Genomic DNA, 24,903 nt, shown 5'->3' on the forward strand with positions numbered 1-24,903 from the left:
AAGAAGGCTCTAGCACACTGCCTGAACCTCCTGAAGGGTTGGACACAGTGCATGCTTTTATTTGCATAAACCAGCCCGCCTCCTGCCTTCCTATTTCCTGAGGTGTAGTTGCTTGTGTCTGTTAACAGGTGGCAGGCAGCACCGTTCTGCAGAAACATGAAAGACTCATGTGTGCTTGTGACAAGTAGCTGCTGTACATAGGGATTGAACCCTGCACGTCTGTGCCAGTAGTCGTTGTATGAGTGCTGCCCTGCCTGTGATTATTCTTTTGGGAGCAATTGGGAGACTTTAATGTATTCGGAGAGGATTTTAGGCGGGTGGTCTTTGAGACTTTCCAACATTGCCTCTAAGCCGCATCTGAGGGGGGCAAATGGCAGAGTCAGGATGGCCGAGTGGTCTAAGGCAGTCTCCTCTGGAGGCGTGGGTTCGAATCCCACTTCCCCCACTTCTGAAATGTCTGTAACAGAATTTTTCTTTTCATTTGATTGTAACATTCCAGGCGTCCTATAACTGCTGGCCAAGGCTTTCTGGAACAGGGAGATGGAGTTGGAGCACGCACTGCAGGCCTCATGGTTGATTTCCAGTGCTTCCTGTATTTCTTCGCTTCTTTTTTGGGAAAGTGAACTCCAGTGAAAAACCATCTTTGGACTGGGCCGGCCTTGTGGACATGCAAACGGGCGCACCGCAACATTTTGCCTTTGGAAAAAATGCATAAAGAACCCAATGTGTTGTCCTTTTAACTGGGCCTAGTGGGAATGAAGTGACATTTTTAAAATGGATGGGGAGGGTGGTGGGTTAGGAGGGGTGGGTGGGATGCGCGAGAGTATATTCCTGGCAGACTGTGGAGACATTTTAGGAAATCCAAGAGGATTTAAGTGTGGTCAAAGACTTGCCAACATAGCCTCTAAGCCGGTTCAGGCAAGCACCTAAGGCAGAGTCAGGATGGCCGAGTGGTCTAAGGCACTGGTTCAGATTGCAGTCTCCTCTGGAGACGTGGGTTCGAATCCCACTTCTGACATGCCTGAAATGGGTTTTTACTTTTCATGTGATTGCATTCCACGCTTCCTATAACTGCCGGCCATGGATTTCTGGAACAGGGAGATGGAGTTGGAGCTTGCTCCACACACTCCCGTCCTCCAGCTAGGTCTGCAGTTCGTCCTGGAATGCTTCACTGCCCTTTTGGCAGGTGTACTACAGTGCTTAAATGAAAAACCGTCTTAGGACTGTGCTAGCTTTGTGGACTTGCAAATGGGCGCAGCGCGGCATTTTGTCTTTGGAAAAAATGCATAAAGAACCCAACGTCTTGTCCTTTTCACTGGGCCTAGTTGGAATGAAGTGACCTATTTGAAATGGAGGTCAGGAGGAAAGTTAGTGTGACATAGTGGGAGGCAGAAGGAGGAGTGAGTGGGGGGAAGCGAGAGGTAAAAAGGCAGGCAGAGGAGTGAACACAGTTCTTCCTCCTCGCCCTCTGCCCAACCAACCACCTGCCTGCCCCAACGGCCACGAACGGCCATTGTATATAGGCTTTGCTGGCAGAACTCTTTAGCCCTGTCATTTAGAGTGAGTCCTGTGCAGGAGTACAGGGAGATCAGGCCGGCCCAGACACAGTCCTTTCAGCCTAAACAGGCTCCCCGGGACTAGTGCCCAACCTCTTGTGACCAAGAAGGCTATAGCACACTGCCTGAACCTCCTGAAGGGTTGGACACAGTGCATGCTTTTATTTGCATAAACCAGCCTGCCTCCTGCCTTCCTATTTCCTGAGGTGTAGTTGCTTGTGTCTGTTACAGGTGGTAGGCAGCACCGTACTGCAGAAACATGAAAGACTCATGTGTGCTTGTGACAAGTAGCTGCTGTACATAGGGATTGAACCCTGCACGTCTGTGCCAGTAGTCGTTGTATGAGTGCTGCCCTGCCTGTGATTATTCTTTTGGGAGGAATTGGGAGACTTTAATGCAATAGGTGATGATTTTAGGCGGGTGGTCTTTGAGACTTTCCAACATTGCCTCTAAGCCGCATCTGAGGGGTGCAAATGGCAGAGTCAGGATGGCCGAGTGGTCTAAGGCGCTGCGTTCAGGTCGCAGTTTCCTCTGGAGGCGTGGGTTCGAATCCCACTTCTGACATGTCTGTAACAGAATTTTTCTTTTCATTTGATTGTAACATTCCAGGCATCCTATAACTGCTGGCCAAGGCTTTCTGGAACAGGGAGATGGAGTTGGAGCACGCACTGCAGGCCTCATGGTTGATTTCCAGTGCTTCCTGTATTTCCTCGCTTCTTTTTTGGGAAAGTGAACTCCAGTGAAAAACCATCTTTGGACTGGGCCGGCCTTGTGGACATGCAAACGGGCGCACCGCGACATTTTGCCTTTGGAAAAAATGCATAAAGAACCCAATGTGTTGTCCTTTTAACTGGGCCTAGTGGGAATGAAGTGACATTTTTAAAATGGATGGGGAGGGTGGTGGGTTAGGAGGGGTGGGTGGGATGCGCGAGAGTATATTCCTGGCAGACTGTGGAGACATTTTAGGAAATCCAAGAGGATTTAAGTGTGGTCAAAGACTTGCCAACATAGCCTCTAAGCCGATTCAAGCAAGCACCTAAGGCAGAGTCAGGATGGCCGAGTGGTCTAAGGCACTGGTTCAGATTGCGGTCTCCTCTGGAGGCGTGGGTTCGAATCCCACTTCTGACATGCCTGAAATGGGTTTTTACTTTTCATGTGATTGCATTCCACGCTTCCTATAACTGCAGGCCATGGATTTCTGGAACAGGGAGATGGAGTTGGAGCTTGCTCCACACACTCCCGTCCTCCAGCTAGGTCTGCAGTTCATCCTGGAATGCTTCACTGCCCTTTTGGCAGGTGTACTACAGTGCTTAAATGAAAAACCGTCTTAGGACTGTGCTAGCTTTGTGGACTTGCAAATGGGCGCAGCGCGGCATTTTGTCTTTGGAAAAAATGCATAAAGAACCCAACGTCTTGTCCTTTTCACTGGGCCTAGTTGGAATGAAGTGACCTATTTGAAATGGAGGTCAGGAGGAAAGTTAGTGTGACATAGTGGGAGGCAGATGGAGGAGTGAGTGGGGGGAAGCGAGAGGTAAAAAGGCAGGCAGAGGAGTGAACACAGTTCTTCCTCCTCGCCCTCTGCCCAACCAACCACCTGCCTGCCCAAACGGCCACGAACGGCCATTGTATATAGGCTTTGCTGGCAGAACTCTTTAGCCCTGTCATTTAGAGTGAGTCCTGTGCAGGAGTACAGGGAGATCAGGCCGGCCCATACACAGTCCTTTCAGCCTAAACAGGCTCCCCGGGACTAGTGCCCAACCTCTTGTGACCAAGAAGGCTCTAGCACACTGCCTGAACCTCCTGAAGGGTTGGACACAGTGCATGCTTTTATTTGCATAAACCAGCCCGCCTCCTGCCTTCCTATTTCCTGAGGTGTAGTTGCTTGTGTCTGTTAACAGGTGGCAGGCAGCACCGTTCTGCAGAAACATGAAAGACTCATGTGTGCTTGTGACAAGTAGCTGCTGTACATAGGGATTGAACCCTGCACGTCTGTGCCAGTAGTCGTTGTATGAGTGCTGCCCTGCCTGTGATTATTCTTTTGGGAGGAATTGGGAGACTTTAATGCAATAGGAGAGGATTTTAGGCGGGTGGTCTTTGAGACTTTCCAACATTGCCTCTAAGCCGCATCTGAGGGGTGCAAATGGCAGAGTCAGGATGGCCGAGTGGTCTAAGGCGCTGCGTTCAGGTCGCAGTCTCCTCTGGAGGCGTGGGTTCGAATCCCACTTCTGACATGTCTGTAACTGAATTTTTCTTTTCATTTGATTGTAACATTCCAGGCGTCCTATAACTGCTGGCCAAGGCTTTCTGGAACAGGGAGATGGAGTTGGAGCACGCACTGCAGGCCTCATGGTTGATTTCCAGTGCTTCCTGTATTTCCTCGCTTCTTTTTTGGGAAAGTGAACTCCAGTGAAAAACCATCTTTGGACTGGGCCGGCCTTGTGGACATGCAAACGGGCGCACCGCGACATTTTGCCTTTGGAAAAAATGCATAAAGAACCCAATGTGTTGTCCTTTTAACTGGGCCTAGTGGGAATGAAGTGACATTTTTAAAATGGATGGGGAGGGTGGTGGGTTAGGAGGGGTGGGTGGGATGCGCAAGAGTATATTCCTGGCAGACTGTGGAGACATTTTAGGAAATCCAAGAGGATTTAAGTGTGGTCAAAGACTTGCCAACATAGCCTCTAAGCCGATTCAGGCGAGCGCCTAAGGCAGAGTCAGGATGGCCGAGTGGTCTAAGGTGCTGCGTTCAGGTCGGGGTTCGAATCCCACTTCTGACATGCCTGAAACGGGTTTTTACTTTTCATGTGATTGCATTCCACGCTTCCTATAACTGCCGGCCACGGACTTCTGGAACAGGGAGATGGAGTTGGAGCTTGCTCCACACACTCCCGTCCTCCAGCTAGGTCTGCAGTTCATCCTGGAATGCTTCACTGCCCTTTTGGCAGGTGTACTACAGTGCTTAAATGAAAAACCGTCTTAGGACTGTGCTAGCTTTGTGGACTTGCAAATGGGCGCAGCGCGGCATTTTGTCTTTGGAAAAAATGCATAAAGAACCCAACGTATTGTCCTTTTCACTGGGCCTAGTTGGAATGAAGTGACCTATTTGAAATGGAGGTCAGGAGGAAAGTTAGTGTGACATAGTGGGAGGCAGATGGAGGAGTGAGTGGGGGGAAGCGAGAGGTAAAAAGGCAGGCAGAGGAGTGAACACAGTTCTTCCTCCTCGCCCTCTGCCCAACCAACCACCTGCCTGCCCAAACGGCCACGAACGGCCATTGTATATAGGCTTTGCTGGCAGAACTCTTTAGCCCTGTCATTTAGAGTGAGTCCTGTGCAGGAGTACAGGGAGATCAGGCCGGCCCATACACAGTCCTTTCAGCCTAAACAGGCTCCCCGGGACTAGTGACCAACCTCTTGTGACCAAGAAGGCTCTAGCACACTGCCTGAACCTCCTGAAGGGTTGGACACAGTGCATGCTTTTATTTGCATTAACCAGCCCGCCTCCTGCCTTCCTATTTCCTGAGGTGTAGTTGCTTGTGTCTGTTAACAGGTGGCAGGCAGCACCGTTCTGCAGAAACATGAAAGACTCATGTGTGCTTGTGACAAGTAGCTGCTGTACATAGGGATTGAACCCTGCACGTCTGTGCCAGTAGTCGTTGTATGAGTGCTGCCCTGCCTGTGATTATTCTTTTGGGAGGAATTGGGAGACTTTAATGCAATAGGAGAGGATTTTAGGCGGGTGGTCTTTGAGACTTTCCAACATTGCCTCTAAGCCGCATCTGAGGGGTGCAAATGGCAGAGTCAGGATGGCCGAGTGGTCTAAGGCGCTGCGTTCAGGTCGCAGACTCCTCTGGAGGCGTGGGTTCGAATCCCACTTCTGACATGTCTGTAACAGAATTTTTCTTTTCATTTGATTGTAACATTCCAGGCGTCCTATAACTGCTGGCCAAGGCTTTCTGGAACAGGGAGATGGAGTTGGAGCACGCACTGCAGGCCTCATGGTTGATTTCCAGTGCTTCCTGTATTTCCTCGCTTCTTTTTTGGGAAAGTGAACTCCAGTGAAAAACCATCTTTGGACTGGGCCGGCCTTGTGGACATGCAAACGGGCGCACCGCGACATTTTGCCTTTGGAAAAAATGCATAAAGAACCCAATGTGTTGTCCTTTTAACTGTGCCTAGTGGGAATGAAGTGACATTTTTAAAATGGATGGGGAGGGTGGTGGGTTAGGAGGGGTGGGTGGGATGCGCGAGAGTATATTCCTGGCAGACTGTGGAGACATTTTAGGAAATCCAAGAGGATTTAAGTGTGGTCAAAGACTTGCCAACATAGCCTCTAAGCCGATTCAGGCAAGCGCCTAAGGCAGAGTCAGGATGGCCGAGTGGTCTAAGGTGCTGCGTTCAGGTCTGGGTTCGAATCCCACTTCTGACATGCCTGAAACGGGTTTTTACTTTTCATGTGATTGCATTCCACGCTTCCTATAACTGCCGGCCACGGACTTCTGGAACAGGGAGATGGAGTTGGAGCTTGCTCCACACACTCCCGGTCTGCAGTTCGTCCTGGAATGCTTCACTGCCCTTTTGGCAGGTGTACTACAGTGCTTAAATGAAAAACCGTCTTAGGACTGTGCTAGCTTTGTGGACTTGCAAATGGGCGCAGCGCGGCATTTTGTCTTTGGAAAAAATGCATAAAGAACCCAACGTCTTGTCCTTTTCACTGGGCCTAGTTGGAATGAAGTGACCTATTTGAAATGGAGGTCAGGAGGAAAGTTAGTGTGACATAGTGGGAGGCAGATGGAGGAGTGAGTGGGGGGAAGCGAGAGGTAAAAAGGCAGGCAGAGGAGTGAACACAGTTCTTCCTCCTCGCCCTCTGCCCAACCAACCACCTGCCTGCCCAAACGGCCACGAACGGCCATTGTATATAGGCTTTGCTGGCAAACTCTTTAGCCCTGTCATTTAGAGTGAGTCCTGTGCAGGAGTACAGGGAGATCAGGCCGGCCCATACACAGTCCTTTCAGCCTAAACAGGCTCCCCTGGACTAGTGCCCAACCTCTTGTGACCAAGAAGGCTCTAGCACACTGCCTGAACCTCCTGAAGGGTTGGACACAGTGCATGCTTTTATTTGCATAAACCAGCCCGCCTCCTGCCTTCCTATTTCCTGAGGTGTAGTTGCTTGTGTCTGTTAACAGGTGGCAGGCAGCACCGTTCTGCAGAAACATGAAAGACTCATGTGTGCTTGTGACAAGTAGCTGCTGTACATAGGGATTGAACCCTGCACGTCTGTGCCAGTAGTCGTTGTATGAGTGCTGCTCTGCCTGTGATTATTCTTTTGGGAGGAATTGGGAGACTTTAATGCAATAGGAGAGGATTTTAGGCGGGTGGTCTTTGAGACTTTCCAACATTGCCTCTAAGCCGCATCTGAGGGGTCCGAATGGCAGAGTCAGAATGGCCGAGTGGTCTAAGGAGCTGCGTTCAGGTCGCAGTCTCCTCTGGAGGCGTGGGTTCGAATCCCACTTCTGACATGTCTGTAACAGAATTTTTCTTTTCATTTGATTGTAACATTCCAGGCGTCCTATAACTGCTGGCCAAGGCTTTCTGGAACAGGGAGATGGAGTTGGAGCACGCACTGCAGGCCTCATGGTTGATTTCCAGTGCTTCCTGTATTTCTTCGCTTCTTTTTTGGGAAAGTGAACTCCAGTGAAAAACCATCTTTGGACTGGGCCGGCCTTGTGGACATGCAAACGGGCGCACCGCAACATTTTGCCTTTGGAAAAAATGCATAAAGAACCCAATGTGTTGTCCTTTTAACTGGGCCTAGTGGGAATGAAGTGACATTTTTAAAATGGATGGGGAGGGTGGTGGGTTAGGAGGGGTGGGTGGAATGCGCGAGAGTATATTCCTGGCAGACTGTGGAGACATTTTAGGAAATCCAAGAGGATTTAAGTGTGGTCAAAGACTTGCCAACATAGCCTCTAAGCCGATTCAGGCAAACACCTAAGGCAGAGTCAGGATGGCCGAGTGGTCTAAGGCACTGGTTCAGATCGCAGTCTCCTTTGGAGGCGTGGGTTCGAATCCCACTTCTGACATGCCTGAAATGGGTTTTTACTTTTCATGTGATTGCATTCCACGCTTCCTATAACTGCCGGCCATGGATTTCTGGAACAGGGAGATGGAGTTGGAGCTTGCTCCACACACTCCCGTCCTCCAGCTAGGTCTGCAGTTCGTCCTGGAATGCTTCACTGCCCTTTTGGCAGGTGTACTACAGTGCTTAAATGAAAAACCGTCTTAGGACTGTGCTAGCTTTGTGGACTTGCAAATAGGCGCAGCGCGGCATTTTGTCTTTGGAAAAAATGCATAAAGAACCCAACGTCTTGTCCTTTTCACTGGGCCTAGTTGGAATGAAGTGACCTATTTGAAATGGAGGTCAGGAGGAAAGTTAGTGTGACATAGTGGGAGGCAGAAGGAGGAGTGAGTGGGGGGAAGCGAGAGGTAAAAAGGCAGGCAGAGGAGTGAACACAGTTCTTCCTCCTCGCCCTCTGCCCAACCAACCACCTGCCTGCCCCAACGGCCACGAACCGCCATTGTATATAGGCTTTGCTGGCAGAACTCTTTAGCCCTGTCATTTAGAGTGAGTCCTGTGCAGGAGTACAGGGAGATCAGGCCGGCCCATACACAGTCCTTTCAGCCTAAACAGGCTCCCCGGGACTAGTGCCCAACCTCTTGTGACCAAGAAGGCTATAGCACACTGCCTGAACCTCCTGAAGGGTTGGACACAGTGCATGCTTTTATTTGCATAAACCAGCCCGCCTCCTGCCTTCCTATTTCCTGAGGTGTAGTTGCTTGTGTCTGTTAACAGGTGGCAGGCAGCACCGTTCTGCAGAAACATGAAAGACTCATGTGTGCTTGTGACAAGTAGCTGCTGTACATAGGGATTGAACCCTGCACGTCTGTGCCAGTAGTCGTTGTATGAGTGCTGCCCTGCCTGTGATTATTCTTTTGGGAGGAATTGGGAGACTTTAATGCAATAGGTGATGATTTTAGGCGGGTGGTCTTTGAGACTTTCCAACATTGCCTCTAAGCCGCATCTGAGGGGTGCAAATGGCAGAGTTAGGATGGCCGAGTGGTCTAAGGCGCTGCGTTCAGGTCGCAGTCTCCTCTGGAGGCGTGGGTTCGAATCCCACTTCTGACATATCTGTAACCGAATTTTTCTTTTCATTTGATTGTAACATTCCAGGCGTCCTATAACTGCTGGCCAAGGCTTTCTGGAACAGGGAGATGGAGTTGGAGCACGCACTGCAGGCCTCATGGTTGATTTCCAGTGCTTCCTGTATTTCCTCGCTTCTTTTTTGGGAAAGTGAACTCCAGTGAAAAACCATCTTTGGACTGGGCCGGCCTTGTGGACATGCAAACGGGCGCACCGCGACATTTTGCCTTTGGAAAAAATGCATAAAGAACCCAATGTGTTGTCCTTTTAACTGGGCCTAGTGGGAATGAAGTGACATTTTTAAAATGGATGGGGAGGGTGGTGGGTTAGGAGGGGTGGGTGGGATGCGCGAGAGTATATTCCTGGCAGACTGTGGAGACATTTTAGGAAATCCAAGAGGATTTAAGTGTGGTCAAAGACTTGCCAACATAGCCTCTAAGCCGATTCAGGCAAACACCTAAGGCAGAGTCAGGATGGCCGAGTGGTCTAAGGCACTGGTTCAGATCGCAGTCTCCTCTGGAGGCGTGGGTTCGAATCCCACTTCTGACATGCCTGAAATGGGTTTTTACTTTTCATGTGATTGCATTCCACGCTTCCTATAACTGCCGGCCATGGATTTCTGGAACAGGGAGATGGAGTTGGAGCTTGCTCCACACACTCCCGTCCTCCAGCTAGGTCTGCAGTTCGTCCTGGAATGCTTCACTGCCCTTTTGGCAGGTGTACTACAGTGCTTAAATGAAAAACCGTCTTAGGACTGTGCTAGCTTTGTGGACTTGCAAATGGGCGCAGCGCGGCATTTTGTCTTTGGAAAAAATGCATAAAGAACCCAACGTCTTGTCCTTTTCACTGGGCCTAGTTGGAATGAAGTGACCTATTTGAAATGGAGGTCAGGAGGAAAGTTAGTGTGACATAGTGGGAGGCAGAAGGAGGAGTGAGTGGGGGGAAGCGAGAGGTAAAAAGGCAGGCAGAGGAGTGAACACAGTTCTTCCTCCTCGCCCTCTGCCCAACCAACCACCTGCCTGCCCCAATGGCCACGAACCGCCATTGTATATAGGCTTTGCTGGCAGAACTCTTTAGCCCTGTCATTTAGAGTGAGTCCTGTGCAGGAGTATAGGGAGATCAGGCCGGCCCATACACAGTCCTTTCAGCCTAAACAGGCTCCCCGGGACTAGTGCCCAACCTCTTGTGACCAAGAAGGCTATAGCACACTGCCTGAACCTCCTGAAGGGTTGGACACAGTGCATGCTTTTATTTGCATAAACCAGCCCGCCTCCTGCCTTCCTATTTCCTGAGGTGTAGTTGCTTGTGTCTGTTAACAGGTGGCAGGCAGCACCGTTCTGCAGAAACATGAAAGACTCATGTGTGCTTGTGACAAGTAGCTGCTGTACATAGGGATTGAACCCTGCACGTCTGTGCCAGTAGTCGTTGTATGAGTGCTGCCCTGCCTGTGATTATTCTTTTGGGAGGAATTGGGAGACTTTAATGCAATAGGTGATGATTTTAGGCGGGTGGTCTTTGAGACTTTCCAACATTGCCTCTAAGACGCATCTGAGGGGTGCAAATGGCAGAGTTAGGATGGCCGAGTGGTCTAAGGCGCTGCGTTCAGGTCGCAGTCTCCTCTGGAGGCGTGGGTTCGAATCCCACTTCTGACATATCTGTAACCGAATTTTTCTTTTCATTTGATTGTAACATTCCAGGCGTCCTATAACTGCTGGCCAAGGCTTTCTGGAACAGGGAGATGGAGTTGGAGCACGCACTGCAGGCCTCATGGTTGATTTCCAGTGCTTCCTGTATTTCCTCGCTTCTTTTTTGGGAAAGTGAACTCCAGTGAAAAACCATCTTTGGACTGGGCCGGCCTTGTGGACATGCAAACGGGCGCACCGCGACATTTTGCCTTTGGAAAAAATGCATAAAGAACCCAATGTGTTGTCCTTTCAACTGGGCCTAGTGGGAATGAAGTGACATTTTTAAAATGGATGGGGAGGGTGGTGGGTTAGGAGGGGTGGGTGGGATGCGCGAGATTATATTCCTGGCAGACTGTGGAGACATTTTAGGAAATCCAAGAGGATTTAAGTGTGGTCAAAGACTTGCCAACATAGCCTCTAAGCCGATTCAGGCAAGCACCTAAGGCAGAGTCAGGATGGCCGAGTGGTCTAAGGCACTGGTTCAGGTCGCAGTCTCCTCTGGAGACGTGGGTTCGAATCCCACTTCTGACATGCCTGAAATGGGTTTTTACTTTTCATGTGATTGCATTCCACGCTTCCTATAACTGCCGGCCATGGATTTCTGGAACAGGGAGATGGAGTTGGAGCTTGCTCCACACACTCCCGTCCTCCAGCTAGGTCTGCAGTTCGTCCTGGAATGCTTCACTGCCCTTTTGGCAGGTGTACTACAGTGCTTAAATGAAAAACCGTCTTAGGACTGTGCTAGCTTTGTGGACTTGCAAATGGGCGCAGCGCGGCATTTTGTCTTTGGAAAAAATGCACAAAGAACCCAACGTCTTGTCCTTTTCACTGGGCCTAGTTGGAATGAAGTGACCTATTTGAAATGGAGGTCAGGAGGAAAGTTAGTGTGACATATTGGGAGGCAGAAGGAGGAGTGAGTGGGGGGAAGCGAGAGGTAAAAAGGCAGGCAGAGGAGTGAACACAGTTCTTCCTCCTCGCCCTCTGCCCAACCAACCACCTGCCTGCCCAAACGGCCACGAACGGCCATTGTATATAGGCTTTGCTGGCAGAACTCTTTAGCCCTGTCATTTAGAGTGAGTCCTGTGCAGGAGTACAGGGAGATCAGGCCGGCCCATACACAGTCCTTTCAGCCTAAACAGGCTCCCCGGGACTAGTGCCCAACCTCTTGTGACCAAGAAGGCTCTAGCACACTGCCTGAACCTCCTGAAGGGTTGGACACAGTGCATGCTTTTATTTGCATAAACCAGCCCGCCTCCTGCCTTCCTATTTCCTGAGGTGTAGTTGCTTGTGTCTGTTAACAGGTGGCAGGCAGCACCGTTCTGCAGAAACATGAAAGACTCATGTGTGCTTGTGACAAGTAGCTGCTGTACATAGGGATTGAACCCTGCACGTCTGTGCCAGTAGTCGTTGTATGAGTGCTGCCCTGCCTGTGATTATTCTTTTGGGAGCAATTGGGAGACTTTAATGTATTAGGAGAGGATTTTAGGCGGGTGGTCTTTGAGACTTTCCAACATTGCCTCTAAGCCGCATCTGAGGGGTGCAAATGGCAGAGTCAGGATGGCCGAGTGGTCTAAGGCAGTCTCCTCTGGAGGCGTGGGTTCGAATCCCACTTCTCCCACTTCTGAAATGTCTGTAACAGAATTTTTCTTTTCATTTGATTGTAACATTCCAGGCGTCCTATAACTGCTGGCCAAGGCTTTCTGGAACAGGGAGATGGAGTTGGAGCACGCACTGCAGGCCTCATGGTTGATTTCCAGTGCTTCCTGTATTTCTTCGCTTCTTTTTTGGGAAAGTGAACTCCAGTGAAAAACCATCTTTGGACTGGGCCGGCCTTGTGGACATGCAAACGGGCGCACTTCAACATTTTGCCTTTGGAAAAAATGCATAAAGAACCCAATGTGTTGTCCTTTTAACTGGGCCTAGTGGGAATGAAGTGACATTTTTAAAATGGATGGGGAGGGTGGTGGGTTAGGAGGGGTGGGTGGGATGCGCGAGAGTATATTCCTGGCAGACTGTGGAGACATTTTAGGAAATCCAAGAGGATTTAAGTGTGGTCAAAGACTTGCCAACATAGCCTCTAAGCCGATTCAGGCAAACACCTAAGGCAGAGTCAGGATGGCCGAGTGGTCTAAGGCACTGGTTCAGATCGCAGTCTCCTCTGGAGGCGTGGGTTCGAATCCCACTTCTGACATGCCTGAAATGGGTTTTTACTTTTCATGTGATTGCATTCCACGCATCCTATAACTGCCGGCCATGGATTTCTGGAACAGGGAGATGGAGTTGGAGCTTGCTCCACACACTCCCGTCCTCCAGCTAGGTCTGCAGTTCGTCCTGGAATGCTTCACTGCCCTTTTGGCAGGTGTACTACAGTGCTTAAATGAAAAACCGTCTTAGGACTGTGCTAGCTTTGTGGACTTGCAAATGGGCGCAGCGCGGCATTTTGTCTTTGGAAAAAATGCATAAAGAACCCAACGTCTTGTCCTTTTCACTGGGCCTAGTTGGAATGAAGTGACCTATTTGAAATGGCGGTCAGGAGGAAAGTTAGTGTGACATAGTGGGAGGCAGAAGGAGGAGTGAGTGGGGGGAAGCGAGAGGTAAAAAGGCAGGCAGAGGAGTGAACACAGTTCTTCCTCCTCGCCCTCTGCCCAACCAACCACCTGCCTGCCCCAACGGCCACGAACCGCCATTGTATATAGGCTTTGCTGGCAGAACTCTTTAGCCCTGTCATTTAGAGTGAGTCCTGTGCAGGAGTACAGGGAGATCAGGCCGGCCCATACACAGTCCTTTCAGCCTAAACAGGCTCCCCGGGACTAGTGCCCAACCTCTTGTGACCAAGAAGGCTATAGCACACTGCCTGAACCTCCTGAAGGGTTGGACACAGTGCATGCTTTTATTTGCATAAACCAGCCCGCCTCCTGCCTTCCTATTTCCTGAGGTGTAGTTGCTTGTGTCTGTTAACAGGTGGCAGGCAGCACCGTTCTGCAGAAACATGAAAGACTCATGTGTGCTTGTGACAAGTAGCTGCTGTACATAGGGATTGAACCCTGCACGTCTGTGCCAGTAGTCGTTGTATGAGTGCTGCCCTGCCTGTGATTATTCTTTTGGGAGGAATTGGGAGACTTTAATGCAATAGGTGATGATTTTAGGCGGGTGGTCTTTGAGACTTTCCAACATTGCCTCTAAGCCGCATCTGAGGGGTGCAAATGGCAGAGTTAGGATGGCCGAGTGGTCTAAGGCGCTGCGTTCAGGTCGCAGTCTCCTCTGGAGGCGTGGGTTCGAATCCCACTTCTGACATATCTGTAACCGAATTTTTCTTTTCATTTGATTGTAACATTCCAGGCGTCCTATAACTGCTGGCCAAGGCTTTCTGGAACAGGGAGATGGAGTTGGAGCACGCACTGCAGGCCTCATGGTTGATTTCCAGTGCTTCCTGTATTTCCTCGCTTCTTTTTTGGGAAAGTGAACTCCAGTGAAAAACCATCTTTGGACTGGGCCGGCCTTGTGGACATGCAAACGGGCGCACCGCGACATTTTGCCTTTGGAAAAAATGCATAAAGAACCCAATGTGTTGTCCTTTTAACTGGGCCTAGTGGGAATGAAGTGACATTTTTAAAATGGATGGGGAGGGTGGTGGGTTAGGAGGGGTGGGTGGGATGCGCGAGATTATATTCCTGGCAGACTGTGGAGACATTTTAGGAAATCCAAGAGGATTTAAGTGTGGTCAAAGACTTGCCAACATAGCCTCTAAGCCGATTCAGGCAAGCACCTAAGGCAGAGTCAGGATGGCCGAGTGGTCTAAGGCACTGGTTCAGGTCGCAGTCTCCTCTGGAGGCGTGGGTTCGAATCTCACTTCTGACATGCCAGAAATGGGTTTTTACTTTTCATGTGATTGCATTCCACGCTTCCTATAACTGCCGGCCACGGATTTCTGAAACAGGGAGATGGAGTTGGAGCTTGCTCCAAACACTCCCGTCCTCCAGCTAGGTCTGCAGTTCGTCCTGGAATGCTTCACGGCTCTTTTGGCAGGTGGACTACAGTGCTTAAATGAAAAACCGTCTTAGGACTGTGCTAGCTTTGTGGACTTGCAAATGGGCGCAGCGCGGCATTTTGTCTTTGGAAAAAATGCATAAAGAACCCAACGTCTTGTCCTTTTCACTGGGCCTAGTTGGAATGAAGTGACCTATTTGAAATGGAGGTCAGGAGGAAAGTTAGTGTGACATAGTGGGAGGCAGATGGAGGAGTGAGTGGGGGGAAGCGCGAGGTAAAAAGGCAGGCAGAGGAGTGAACACAGTTCTTCCTCCTCGCCCTCTGCCCAACCAACCACCTGCCTGCCCAAACGGCCACGAACGGCCATTGTATATAGGCTTTGCTGGCAGAACTCTTTAGCCCTGTCATTTAGAGTGAGTCCTGTGCAGGAGTACAGGAAGATCAGGCCGGCCCATACACAGTCCTTTCAGCCTAAACAGGCTCCCCTGGACTAGTGCCCAACCTCTTGTGACCAAGAAGGCTCTAGCACACTGCCTGAACCTCCTGAAGGGTTGGACACAGTGCATGCTTTTATTTGCATAAACCAGCCCGCCTCCTGCCTTCCTATTTCCTGAGGTGTAGTTGCTTGTGTCTGTTAACAGGTGGCAGGCAGCACCGTTCTGCAGAAACATGAAAGACTCATGTGTGCTTGTGACAAGTAGCTGCTGTACATAGGGATTGAACCCTGCACATCTGTGCCAGTAGTCGTTGTATGAGTGCTGCCCTGCCTGTGATTATTCTTTTGGGAGGAATTGGGAGACTTTAATGTATTAGGAGAGGATTTTAGGCGGGTGGTATTTGAGACTTTCCAACATTGCCTCTAAGCCGCATCTGAGGGGGGTAAATGGCAGAGTCAGGATGGCCGAGTGGTCTAAGGCAGTCTCCTCTGGAGGCGTGGGTTCGAATCCCACCTCCCCCACTTCTGAAATGTCTGTAACAGAATTTTTCTTTTCATTTGATTGTAACATTCCAGGCGTCCTATAACTGCTGGCCAAGGCTTTCTGGAACACGGAGATGGAGTTGGAGCACGCACTGCAGGCCTCATGGTTGATTTCCAGTGCTTCCTGTATTTCTTCGCTTCTTTTTTGGGAAAGTGAACTCCAGTGAAAAACCATCTTTGGACTGGGCCGGCCTTGTGGACATGCAAACGGGCGCACCGCAACATTTTGCCTTTGGAAAAAATGCATAAAGAACCCAATGTGTTGTCCTTTTAACTGGGCCTAGTGGGAATGAAGTGACATTTTTAAAATGGATGGGGAGGGTGGTGGGTTAGGAGGGGTGGGTGGGATGCGCGAGAGTATATTCCTGGCAGACTGTGGAGACATTTTAGGAAATCCAAGAGGATTTAAGTGTGGTCAAAGACTTGCCAACATAGCCTCTAAGCCGATTCAGGCAGGCACCTAAGGCAGAGTCAGGATGGCCGAGTGGTCTAAGGCTCTGGTTCAGATCGCAGTCTCCTCTGGAGACGTGGGTTCGAATCCCACTTCTGACATGCCTGAAATGGGTTTTTACTTTTCATGTGATTGCATTCCACGCTTCCTATAACTGCCGGCCATGGATTTCTGGAACAGGGAGATGGAGTTGGAGCTTGCTCCACACGCTCCCGTCCTCCAGCTAGGTCTGCAGTTCGTCCTGGAATGCTTCACTGCCCTTTTGGCAGGTGTACTACAGTGCTTAAATGAAAAACCGTCTTAGGACTGTGCTAGCTTTGTGGACTTGCAAATGGGCGCAGCGCGGCATTTTGTCTTTGGAAAAAATGCACAAAGAACCCAACGTCTTGTCCTTTTCACTGGGCCTAGTTGGAATGAAGTGACCTATTTGAAATGGAGGTCAGGAGGAAAGTTAGTGTGACATATTGGGAGGCAGAAGGAGGAGTGAGTGGGGGGAAGCGAGAGGTAAAAGGGCAGGCAGAGGAGTGAACACAGTTCTTCCTCCTCGCCCTCTGCCCAACCAACCACCTGCCTGCCCCAACGGCCACGAACGGCCATTGTATATAGGCTTTGCTGGCAGAACTCTTTAGCCCTGTCATTTAGAGTGAGTCCTGTGCAGGAGTACAGGGAGATCAGGCCGGCCCATACACAGTCCTTTCAGCCTAAACAGGCTCCCCGGGACTAGTGCCCAACCTCTTGTGACCAAGAAGGCTATAGCACACTGCCTGAACCTCCTGAAGGGTTGGACACAGTGCATGCTTTTATTTGCATAAACCAGCCCGCCTCCTGCCTTCCTATTTCCTGAGGTGTAGTTGCTTGTGTCTGTTAACAGGTGGTAGGCAGCACCGTTCTGCAGAAACATGAAAGACTCATGTGTGCTTGTGACAAGTAGCTGCTGTACATAGGGATTGAACCCTGCACGTCTGTGCCAGTAGTCGTTGTATGAGTGCTGCCCTGCCTGTGATTATTCTTTTGGGAGGAATTGGGAGACTTTAATGCAATAGGTGATGATTTTAGGCGGGTGGTCTTTGAGACTTTCCAACATTGCCTCTAAGCCGCATCTGAGGGGTGCAAATGGCAGAGTCAGGATGGCCGTGTGGTCTAAGGCACAGTCTCCTCTGGAGGCGTGGGTTCAAATCCCACTTCTGACATGTCTGTAACAGAATTTTTCTTTTCATTTGATTGTAACATTCCAGGCATCCTATAACTGCTGGCCAAGGCTTTCTGGAACAGGGAGATGGAGTTGGAGCACGCACTGCAGGCCTCATGGTTGATTTCCAGTGCTTCCTGTATTTCCTCGCTTCTTTTTTGGGAAAGTGAACTCCAGTGAAAAACCATCTTTGGACTGGGCCGGACTTGTGGACATGCAAACGGGCGCACCGCGACATTTTGCCTTTGGAAAAAATGCATAAAGAACCCAATGTGTTGTCCTTTTAACTGGGCCTAGTGGGAATGAAGTGACATTTTTAAAATGGATGGGGAGGGTGGTGGGTTAGGAGGGGTGGGTGGGATGCGCGAGAGTATATTCCTGGCAGACTGTGGAGACATTTTAGGAAATCCAAGAGGATTTAAGTGTGGTCAAAGATTTGCCAACATAGCCTCTAAGCCGATTCAAGCAAGCACCTAAGGCAGAGTCAGGATGGCCGAGTGGTCTAAGGCACTGGTTCAGATCGCAGTCTCCTCTGGAGGCGTGGGTTCGAATCCCACTTCTGACATGCCTGAAATGGGTTTTTACTTTTCATGTGATTGCATTCCACGCTTCCTATAACTGCAGGCCATGGATTTCTGGAACAGGGAGATGGAGTTGGAGCTTGCTCCACACACTCCCGTCCTCCAGCTAGGTCTGCAGTTCGTCCTGGAATGCTTCACTGCCCTTTTGGCAGGTGTACTACAGTGCTTAAATGAAAAACCGTCTTAGGACTGTGCTAGCTTTGTGGACTTGCAAATGGGCGCAGCGCGGCATTTTGTCTTTGGAAAAAATGCATAAAGAACCCAAAGTCTTGTCCTTTTCACTGGGCCTAGTTGGAATGAAGTGACCTATTTGAAATGGAGGTCAGGAGGAAAGTTAGTGTGACATAGTGGGAGGCAGATGGAGGAGTGAGTGGGGGGAAGCGAGAGGTAAAAAGGCAGGCAGAGGAGTGAACACAGTTCTTCCTCCTCGCCCTCTGCCCAACCAACCACCTGCCTGCCCAAACGGCCCCGAACGGCCATTGTATATAGGCTTTGCTGGCAGAACTCTTTAGCCCTGTCATTTAGAGTGAGTCCTGTGCAGGAGTACAGGGAGATCAGGCCGGCCCATACACAGTCCTTTCAGCCTAAACAGGCTCCCCGGGACTAGTGCCCAACCTCTTGTGACCAAGAAGGCTCTAGCACACTGCCTGAACCTCCTGAAGGGTTGGACACAGTGCATGCTTTTATTTGCATAAACCAGCCCGCCTCCTGCCTTCCTATTTCCTGAGGTGTAGTTGCTTGTGTCTGTTAACAGGTGGCAGGCAGCACCGTTCTGCAGAAACATGAAAGACTCATGTGTGCTTGTGACAAGTAGCTGCTGTACATAGGGATTGAACCCTGCACGTCTGTGCCAGTAGTCGTTGTATGAGTGCTGCCCTGCCTGTGATTATTCTTTTGGGAGGAATTGGGAGACTTTAATGCAATAGGAGAGGATTTTAGGCGGGTGGTCTTTGAGACTTTCCAACATTGCCTCTAAGCCGCATCTGAGGGGTGCAAATGGCAGAGTCAGGATGGCCGAGTGGTCTAAGGCGATGGGTTCAGGTCGCAGTCTCCTCTGGAGGCGTGGGTTCGAATCCCACTTCTGACATGTCTGTAACAGAATTTTTCTTTTCATTTGATTGTAACATTCCAGGCGTCCTATAACTGCTGGCCAAGGCTTTCTGGAACAGGGAGATGGAGTTGGAGCACGCACTGCAGGCCTCATGGTTGATTTCCAGTGCTTCCTGTATTTCCTCGCTTCTTTTTTGGGAAAGTGAACTCCAGTGAAAAACCATCTTTGGACTGGGCCGGCCTTGTGGACATGCAAACGGGCGCACCGTGACATTTTGCCTTTGGAAAAAATGCATAAAGAACCCAATGTGTTGTCCTTTTAACTGGGCCTAGTGGGAATGAAGTGACATTTTTAAAATGGATGGGGAGGGTGGTGGGTTAGGAGGGGTGGGTGGGATGCGCGAGAGTATATTCCTGGCAGACTGTGGAGACATTTTAGGAAATCCAAGAGGATTTAAGTGTGGTCAAAGACTTGCCAACATAGCCTCTAAGCCGATTCAGGCGAGCGCCTAAGGCAGAGTCAGGATGGCCGAGTGGTCTAAGGCGCTGCGTTCAGGTCGCAGTCTCCTCTGGAGGCGTGGGTTCGAATCCCACTTCTGACATGCCTGAAACAGGTTTTTACTTTTCATGTGATTGCATTCCACGCTTCCTATAACTGCCGGCCACGGACTTCTGGAACAGGGAGATGGAGTTGGAGCTTGCTCCACACACTCCCGTCCTCCAGCTAGGTCTGCAGTTCGTCCTGGAATGCTTCACTGCCCTTTTGGCAGGTGTACTACAGTGCTTAAATGAAAAACCGTCTTAGGACTGTGCTAGCTTTGTGGACTTGCAAATGGGCGCAGCGCAGCATTTTGTCTTTGGAAAAAATGCATAAAGAACCCAACGTCTTGTCCTTTTCACTGGGCCTAGTTGGAGTGAAGTGACCTATTTGAAATGGAGGTCAGGAGGAAAGTTAGTGTGACATAGTGGGAGGCAGATGGAGGAGTGAGTGGGGGGAAGCGAGAGGTAAAAAGGCAGGCAGAGGAGTGAACACAGTTCTTCCTCCTCGCCCTCTGCCCAACCAACCACCTGCCTGCCCAAACGGCCACGAACGGCCATTGTATATAGGCTTTGCTGGCAGAACTCTTTAGCCCTGTCATTTAGAGTGAGTCCTGTGCAGGAGTACAGGGAGATCAGGCCGGCCCATACACAGTCCTTTCAGCCTAAACAGGCTCCCTGGGACTAGTGCCCAACCTCTTGTGACCAAGAAGGCTCTAGCACACTGCCTGAACCTCCTGAAGGGTTGGACACAGTGCATGCTTTTATTTGCATAAACCAGCCCGCCTCCTGCCTTCCTATTTCCTGAGGTGTAGTTGCTTGTGTCTGTTAACAGGTGGCAGGCAGCACCGTTCTGCAGAAACATGAAAGACTCATGTGTGCTTGTGACAAGTAGCTGCTGTACATAGGGATTGAACCCTGCACGTCTGTGCCAGTAGTCGTTGTATGAGTGCTGCCCTGCCTGTGATTATTCTTTTGGGAGGAATTGGGAGACTTTAATGCAATAGGAGAGGATTTTAGGTGGGTGGTCTTTGAGACTTTCCAACATTGCCTCTAAGCCGCATCTGAGGGGTGCAAATGGCAGAGTCAGGATGGCGGAGTGGTCTAAGGAGCTGCGTTCAGGTCGCAGTCTCCTCTGGAGGCGTGGGTTCGAATCCCACTTCTGACATGTCTGTAACAGAATTTTTCTTTTCATTTGATTGTAACATTCCAGGCGTCCTATAACTGCTGGCCAAGGCTTTCTGGAACAGGGAGATGGAGTTGGAGCACGCACTGCAGGCCTCATGGTTGATTTCCAGTGCTTCCTGTATTTCTTCGCTTCTTTTTTTGGAAAGTGAACTCCAGTGAAAAACCATCTTTGGACTGGGCCGGCCTTGTGGACATGCAAACGGGCGCACTGCAACATTTTGCCTTTGGAAAAAATGCATAAAGAACCCAATGTGTTGTCCTTTTAACTGGGCCTAGTGGGAATGAAGTGACATTTTTAAAATGGATGGGGAGGGTGGTGGGTTAGGAGGGGTGGGTGGGATGCGCGAGAGTATATTCCTGGCAGACTGTGGAGACATTTTAGGAAATCCAAGAGGATTTAAGTGTGGTCAAAGACTTGCCAACATAGCCTCTAAGCCGATTCAGGCAAACACCTAAGGCAGAGTCAGGATGGCCGAGTGGTCTAAGGCACTGGTTCAGATCACAGTCTCCTCTGGAGGCGTGGGTTCGAATCCCACTTCTGACATGCCTGAAATGGGTTTTTACTTTTCATGTGATTGCATTCCACGCTTCCTATAACTGCCGGCCATGGATTTCTGGAACAGGGAGATGGAGTTGGAGCTTGCTCCACACACTCCCGTCCTCCAGCTAGGTCTGCAGTTCGTCCTGGAATGCTTCACTGCCCTTTTGGCAGGTGTACTACAGTGCTTAAATGAAAAACCGTCTTAGGACTGTGCTAGCTTTGTGGACTTGCAAATGGGCGCAGCGCGGCATTTTGTCTTTGGAAAAAATGCATAAAGAACCCAACGTCTTGTCCTTTTCACTGGGCCTAGTTGGAATGAAGTGACCTATTTGAAATGGAGGTCAGGAGGAAAGTTAGTGTGACATAGTGGGAGGCAGAAGGAGGAGTGAGTGGGGGGAAGCGAGAGGTAAAAAGGCAGGCATAGGAGTGAACACAGTTCTTCCTCCTCGCCCTCTGCCCAACCAACCACCTGCCTGCCCCAACGGCCACGAACCGCCATTGTATATAGGCTTTGCTGGCAGAACTCTTTAGCCCTGTCATTTAGAGTGAGTCCTGTGCAGGAGTACAGGGAGATCAGGCCGGCCCATACACAGTCCTTTCAGCCTAAACAGGCTCCCCGGGACTAGTGCCCAACCTCTTGTGACCAAGAAGGCTATAGCACACTGCCTGAACCTCCTGAAGGGTTGGACACAGTGCATGCTTTTATTTGCATAAACCAGCCCGCCTCCTGCCTTCCTATTTCCTGAGGTGTAGTTGCTTGTGTCTGTTAACAGGTGGCAGGCAGCACCGTTCTGCAGAAACATGAAAGACTCATGTGTGCTTGTGACAAGTAGCTGCTGTACATAGGGATTGAACCCTGCACGTCTGTGCCAGTAGTCGTTGTATGAGTGCTGCCCTGCCTGTGATTATTCTTTTGGGAGGAATTGGGAGACTTTAATGTAATAGGTGATGATTTTAGGCGGGTGGTCTTTGAGACTTTCCAACATTGCCTCTAAGCCGCATCTGAGGGGTGCAAATGGCAGAGTCAGGATGGCCGAGTGGTCTAAGGCACTGCGTTCAGGTGGGTTCGAATCCCACTTCTGACATGTCTGTAACAGATTTTTTCTTTTCATTTGATTGTAACATTCCAGGCGTCCTATAACTGCTGGCCAAGGCTTTCTGGAACAGGGAGATGGAGTTGGAGCACGCACTGCAGGCCTCATGGTTGATTTCCAGTGCTTCCTGTATTTCCTCGCTTCTTTTTTGGGAAAGTGAACTCCAGTGAAAAACCATCTTTGGACTGGGCCGGCCTTGTGGACATGCAAACGGGCGCACCGCGACATTTTGCCTTTGGAAAAAATGCATAAAGAACCCAATGTGTTGTCCTTTTAACTGGGCCTAGTGGGAATGAAGTGACATTTTTAAAATGGATGGGGAGGGTGGTGGGTTAGGAGGGGTGGGTGGGATGCGCGAGAGTATATTCCTGGCAGACTGTGGAGACATTTTAGGAAATCCAAGAGGATTTAAGTGTGGTCAAAGACTTGCCAACATAGCCTCTAAGCCGATTCAGGCGAGCGCCTAAGGCAGAGTCAGGATGGCCGAGTGGTCTAAGGTGCTGTTTTCAGGTCTGGGTTCGAATCCCACTTCTGACATGCCTGAAACGGGTTTTTACTTTTCATGTGATTGCATTCCACGCTTCCTATAACTGCCGGCCACGGACTTCTGGAACAGGGAGATGGAGTTGGAGCTTGCTCCACACACTCCCGTCCTCCAGCTAGGTCTGCAGTTCGTCCTGGAATGCTTCACTGCCCTTTTGGCAGGTGTACTACAGTGCTTAAATGAAAAACCGTCTTAGGACTGTGCTAGCTTTGTGGACTTGCAAATGGGCGCAGCGCGGCATTTTGTCTTTGGAAAAAATGCATAAAGAACCCACCGTCTTGTCCTTTTCACTGGGCCTAGTTGGAATGAAGTGACCTATTTGAAATGGAGGTCAGGAGGAAAGTTAGTGTGACATAGTGGGAGGCAGATGGAGGAGTGAGTGGGGGGAAGCGAGAGGTAAAAAGGCAGGCAGAGGAGTGAACACAGTTCTTCCTCCTCGCCCTCTGCCCAACCAACCACCTGCCTGCCCAAACGGCCACGAACGGCCATTGTATATAGGCTTTGCTGGCAGAACTCTTTAGCCCTGTCATTTAGAGTGAGTCCTGTGCAGGAGTACAGGGAGATCAGGCCGGCCCATACACAGTCCTTTCAGCCTAAACAGGCTCCCCTGGACTAGTGCCCAACCTCTTGTGACCAAGAAGGCTCTAGCACACTGCCTGAACCTCCTGAAGGGTTGGACACAGTGCATGCTTTTATTTGCATAAACCAGCCCGCCTCCTGCCTTCCTATTTCCTGAGGTGTAGTTGCTTGTGTCTGTTAACAGGTGGCAGGCAGCACCGTTCTGCAGAAACATGAAAGACTCATGTGTGCTTGTGACAAGTAGCTGCTGTACATAGGGATTGAACCCTGCACGTCTGTGCCAGTAGTCGTTGTATGAGTGCTGCCCTGCCTGTGATTATTCTTTTGGGAGGAATTGGGAGACTTTAATGCAATAGGAGAGGATTTTAGGCGGGTGGTCTTTGAGACTTTCCAACATTGCCTCTAAGCCGCATCTGAGGGGTGCAAATGGCAGAGTCAGGATGGCCGAGTGGTCTAAGGCGCTGCGTTCAGGTCGCAGTCTCCTCTGGAGGCGTGGGTTTGAATCCCACTTCTGACATGTCTGTAACAGAATTTTTCTTTTCATTTGATTGTAACATTCCAGGCGTCCTATAACTGCTGGCCAAGGCTTTCTGGAACAGGGAGATGGAGTTGGAGCACGCACTGCAGGCCTCATGGTTGATTTCCAGTGCTTCCTGTATTTCCTCGCTTCTTTTTTGGGAAAGTGAACTCCAGTGAAAAACCATCTTTGGACTGGGCCGGACTTGTGGACATGCAAACGGGCGCACCGCGACATTTTGCCTTTGGAAAAAATGCATAAAGAACCCAATGTGTTGTCCTTTTAACTGGGCCTAGTGGGAATGAAGTGACATTTTTAAAATGGATGGGGAGGGTGGTGGGTTAGGAGGGGTGGGTGGGATGCGCGAGATTATATTCCTGGCAGACTGTGGAGACATTTTAGGAAATCCAAGAGGATTTAAGTGTGGTCAAAGACTTGCCAACATAGCCTCTAAGACGATTCAGGCAAGCACCTAAGGCAGAGTCAGGATGGCCGAGTGGTCTAAGGCACTGGTTCAGGTCGCAGTCTCCTCTGGAGGCGTGGGTTCGAATCTCACTTCTGACATGCCAGAAATGGGTTTTTACTTTTCATGTGATTGCATTCCACGCTTCCTATAACTGCCGGCCACGGATTTCTGAAACAGGGAGATGGAGTTGGAGCTTGCTCCAAACACTCCCGTCCTCCAGCTAGGTCTGCAGTTCGTCCTGGAATGCTTCACTGCTCTTTTGGCAGGTGTACTACAGTGCTTAAATGAAAAACCGTCTTAGGACTGTGCTAGCTTTGTGGACTTGCAAATGGGCGCAGCGCGGCATTTTGTCTTTGGAAAAAATGCATAAAGAACCCAACGTCTTGTCCTTTTCACTGGGCCTAGTTGGAATGAAGTGACCTATTTGAAATGGAGGTCAGGAGGAAAGTTAGTGTGACATAGTGGGAGGCAGATGGAGGAGTGAGTGGGGGGAAGCGAGAGGTAAAAAGGCAGGCAGAGGAGTGAACACAGTTCTTCCTCCTCGCCCTCTGCCCAACCAACCACCTGCCTGCCCAAACGGCCACGAACGGCCATTGTATATAGGCTTTGCTGGCAGAACTCTTTAGCCCTGTCATTTAGAGTGAGTCCTGTGCAGGAGTACAGGAAGATCAGGCCGGCCCATACACAGTCCTTTCAGCCTAAACAGGCTCCCCTGGACTAGTGCCCAACCTCTTGTGACCAAGAAGGCTCTAGCACACTGC

General features: G+C 50.2%; 21 non-coding genes across 21 annotated transcripts; all 21 read left to right on the top strand.

Annotated features, from left to right (window-relative positions):
* Positions 1 to 2,037: 2,037 nt before the first annotated feature.
* On the top strand, positions 2,038 to 2,120 carry TRNAL-CAG (transfer RNA leucine (anticodon CAG)). The gene has a single exon. It is a non-coding gene; the product is annotated as a tRNA-Leu (tRNA).
* Positions 2,121 to 2,602: 482 nt separating this feature from the next.
* TRNAR-GCG (transfer RNA arginine (anticodon GCG)) lies at positions 2,603 to 2,684 on the top strand. Its single transcript is given in 2 exon segments — positions 2,603 to 2,645; positions 2,650 to 2,684. It is a non-coding gene; the product is annotated as a tRNA-Arg (tRNA).
* Positions 2,685 to 3,704: 1,020 nt separating this feature from the next.
* TRNAL-CAG (transfer RNA leucine (anticodon CAG)) lies at positions 3,705 to 3,787 on the top strand. Its single transcript has one exon. It is a non-coding gene; the product is annotated as a tRNA-Leu (tRNA).
* Positions 3,788 to 5,353: 1,566 nt separating this feature from the next.
* On the top strand, positions 5,354 to 5,436 carry TRNAL-CAG (transfer RNA leucine (anticodon CAG)). Its single transcript has one exon. It is a non-coding gene; the product is annotated as a tRNA-Leu (tRNA).
* A 1,553-nt stretch (positions 5,437 to 6,989) lies between these two features.
* TRNAL-CAG (transfer RNA leucine (anticodon CAG)) lies at positions 6,990 to 7,072 on the top strand. The gene has a single exon. It is a non-coding gene; the product is annotated as a tRNA-Leu (tRNA).
* A 482-nt stretch (positions 7,073 to 7,554) lies between these two features.
* On the top strand, positions 7,555 to 7,636 carry TRNAL-CAG (transfer RNA leucine (anticodon CAG)). Its single transcript has one exon. It is a non-coding gene; the product is annotated as a tRNA-Leu (tRNA).
* A 1,020-nt stretch (positions 7,637 to 8,656) lies between these two features.
* On the top strand, positions 8,657 to 8,739 carry TRNAL-CAG (transfer RNA leucine (anticodon CAG)). The gene has a single exon. It is a non-coding gene; the product is annotated as a tRNA-Leu (tRNA).
* Positions 8,740 to 9,221: 482 nt separating this feature from the next.
* TRNAL-CAG (transfer RNA leucine (anticodon CAG)) lies at positions 9,222 to 9,303 on the top strand. Its single transcript has one exon. It is a non-coding gene; the product is annotated as a tRNA-Leu (tRNA).
* Positions 9,304 to 10,323: 1,020 nt separating this feature from the next.
* On the top strand, positions 10,324 to 10,406 carry TRNAL-CAG (transfer RNA leucine (anticodon CAG)). The gene has a single exon. It is a non-coding gene; the product is annotated as a tRNA-Leu (tRNA).
* A 482-nt stretch (positions 10,407 to 10,888) lies between these two features.
* TRNAL-CAG (transfer RNA leucine (anticodon CAG)) lies at positions 10,889 to 10,970 on the top strand. The gene has a single exon. It is a non-coding gene; the product is annotated as a tRNA-Leu (tRNA).
* A 1,578-nt stretch (positions 10,971 to 12,548) lies between these two features.
* On the top strand, positions 12,549 to 12,630 carry TRNAL-CAG (transfer RNA leucine (anticodon CAG)). Its single transcript has one exon. It is a non-coding gene; the product is annotated as a tRNA-Leu (tRNA).
* A 1,020-nt stretch (positions 12,631 to 13,650) lies between these two features.
* Positions 13,651 to 13,733, top strand: TRNAL-CAG (transfer RNA leucine (anticodon CAG)). The gene has a single exon. It is a non-coding gene; the product is annotated as a tRNA-Leu (tRNA).
* Positions 13,734 to 14,215: 482 nt separating this feature from the next.
* Positions 14,216 to 14,297, top strand: TRNAL-CAG (transfer RNA leucine (anticodon CAG)). The gene has a single exon. It is a non-coding gene; the product is annotated as a tRNA-Leu (tRNA).
* A 1,578-nt stretch (positions 14,298 to 15,875) lies between these two features.
* Positions 15,876 to 15,957, top strand: TRNAL-CAG (transfer RNA leucine (anticodon CAG)). Its single transcript has one exon. It is a non-coding gene; the product is annotated as a tRNA-Leu (tRNA).
* Positions 15,958 to 17,528: 1,571 nt separating this feature from the next.
* Positions 17,529 to 17,610, top strand: TRNAL-CAG (transfer RNA leucine (anticodon CAG)). Its single transcript has one exon. It is a non-coding gene; the product is annotated as a tRNA-Leu (tRNA).
* Positions 17,611 to 18,630: 1,020 nt separating this feature from the next.
* TRNAL-CAG (transfer RNA leucine (anticodon CAG)) lies at positions 18,631 to 18,713 on the top strand. The gene has a single exon. It is a non-coding gene; the product is annotated as a tRNA-Leu (tRNA).
* A 482-nt stretch (positions 18,714 to 19,195) lies between these two features.
* Positions 19,196 to 19,278, top strand: TRNAL-CAG (transfer RNA leucine (anticodon CAG)). Its single transcript has one exon. It is a non-coding gene; the product is annotated as a tRNA-Leu (tRNA).
* Positions 19,279 to 20,298: 1,020 nt separating this feature from the next.
* On the top strand, positions 20,299 to 20,381 carry TRNAL-CAG (transfer RNA leucine (anticodon CAG)). The gene has a single exon. It is a non-coding gene; the product is annotated as a tRNA-Leu (tRNA).
* Positions 20,382 to 20,863: 482 nt separating this feature from the next.
* TRNAL-CAG (transfer RNA leucine (anticodon CAG)) lies at positions 20,864 to 20,945 on the top strand. The gene has a single exon. It is a non-coding gene; the product is annotated as a tRNA-Leu (tRNA).
* Positions 20,946 to 23,593: 2,648 nt separating this feature from the next.
* TRNAL-CAG (transfer RNA leucine (anticodon CAG)) lies at positions 23,594 to 23,676 on the top strand. The gene has a single exon. It is a non-coding gene; the product is annotated as a tRNA-Leu (tRNA).
* Positions 23,677 to 24,158: 482 nt separating this feature from the next.
* On the top strand, positions 24,159 to 24,240 carry TRNAL-CAG (transfer RNA leucine (anticodon CAG)). Its single transcript has one exon. It is a non-coding gene; the product is annotated as a tRNA-Leu (tRNA).
* Positions 24,241 to 24,903: the final 663 nt, after the last annotated feature.

This window comes from Ambystoma mexicanum, chromosome 11 (assembly GCF_040938575.1).
Source record: "Ambystoma mexicanum isolate Mex_15411 chromosome 11, UKY_AmexF1_1, whole genome shotgun sequence".
Classification (NCBI taxonomy): domain Eukaryota; kingdom Metazoa; phylum Chordata; class Amphibia; order Caudata; family Ambystomatidae; genus Ambystoma; species Ambystoma mexicanum.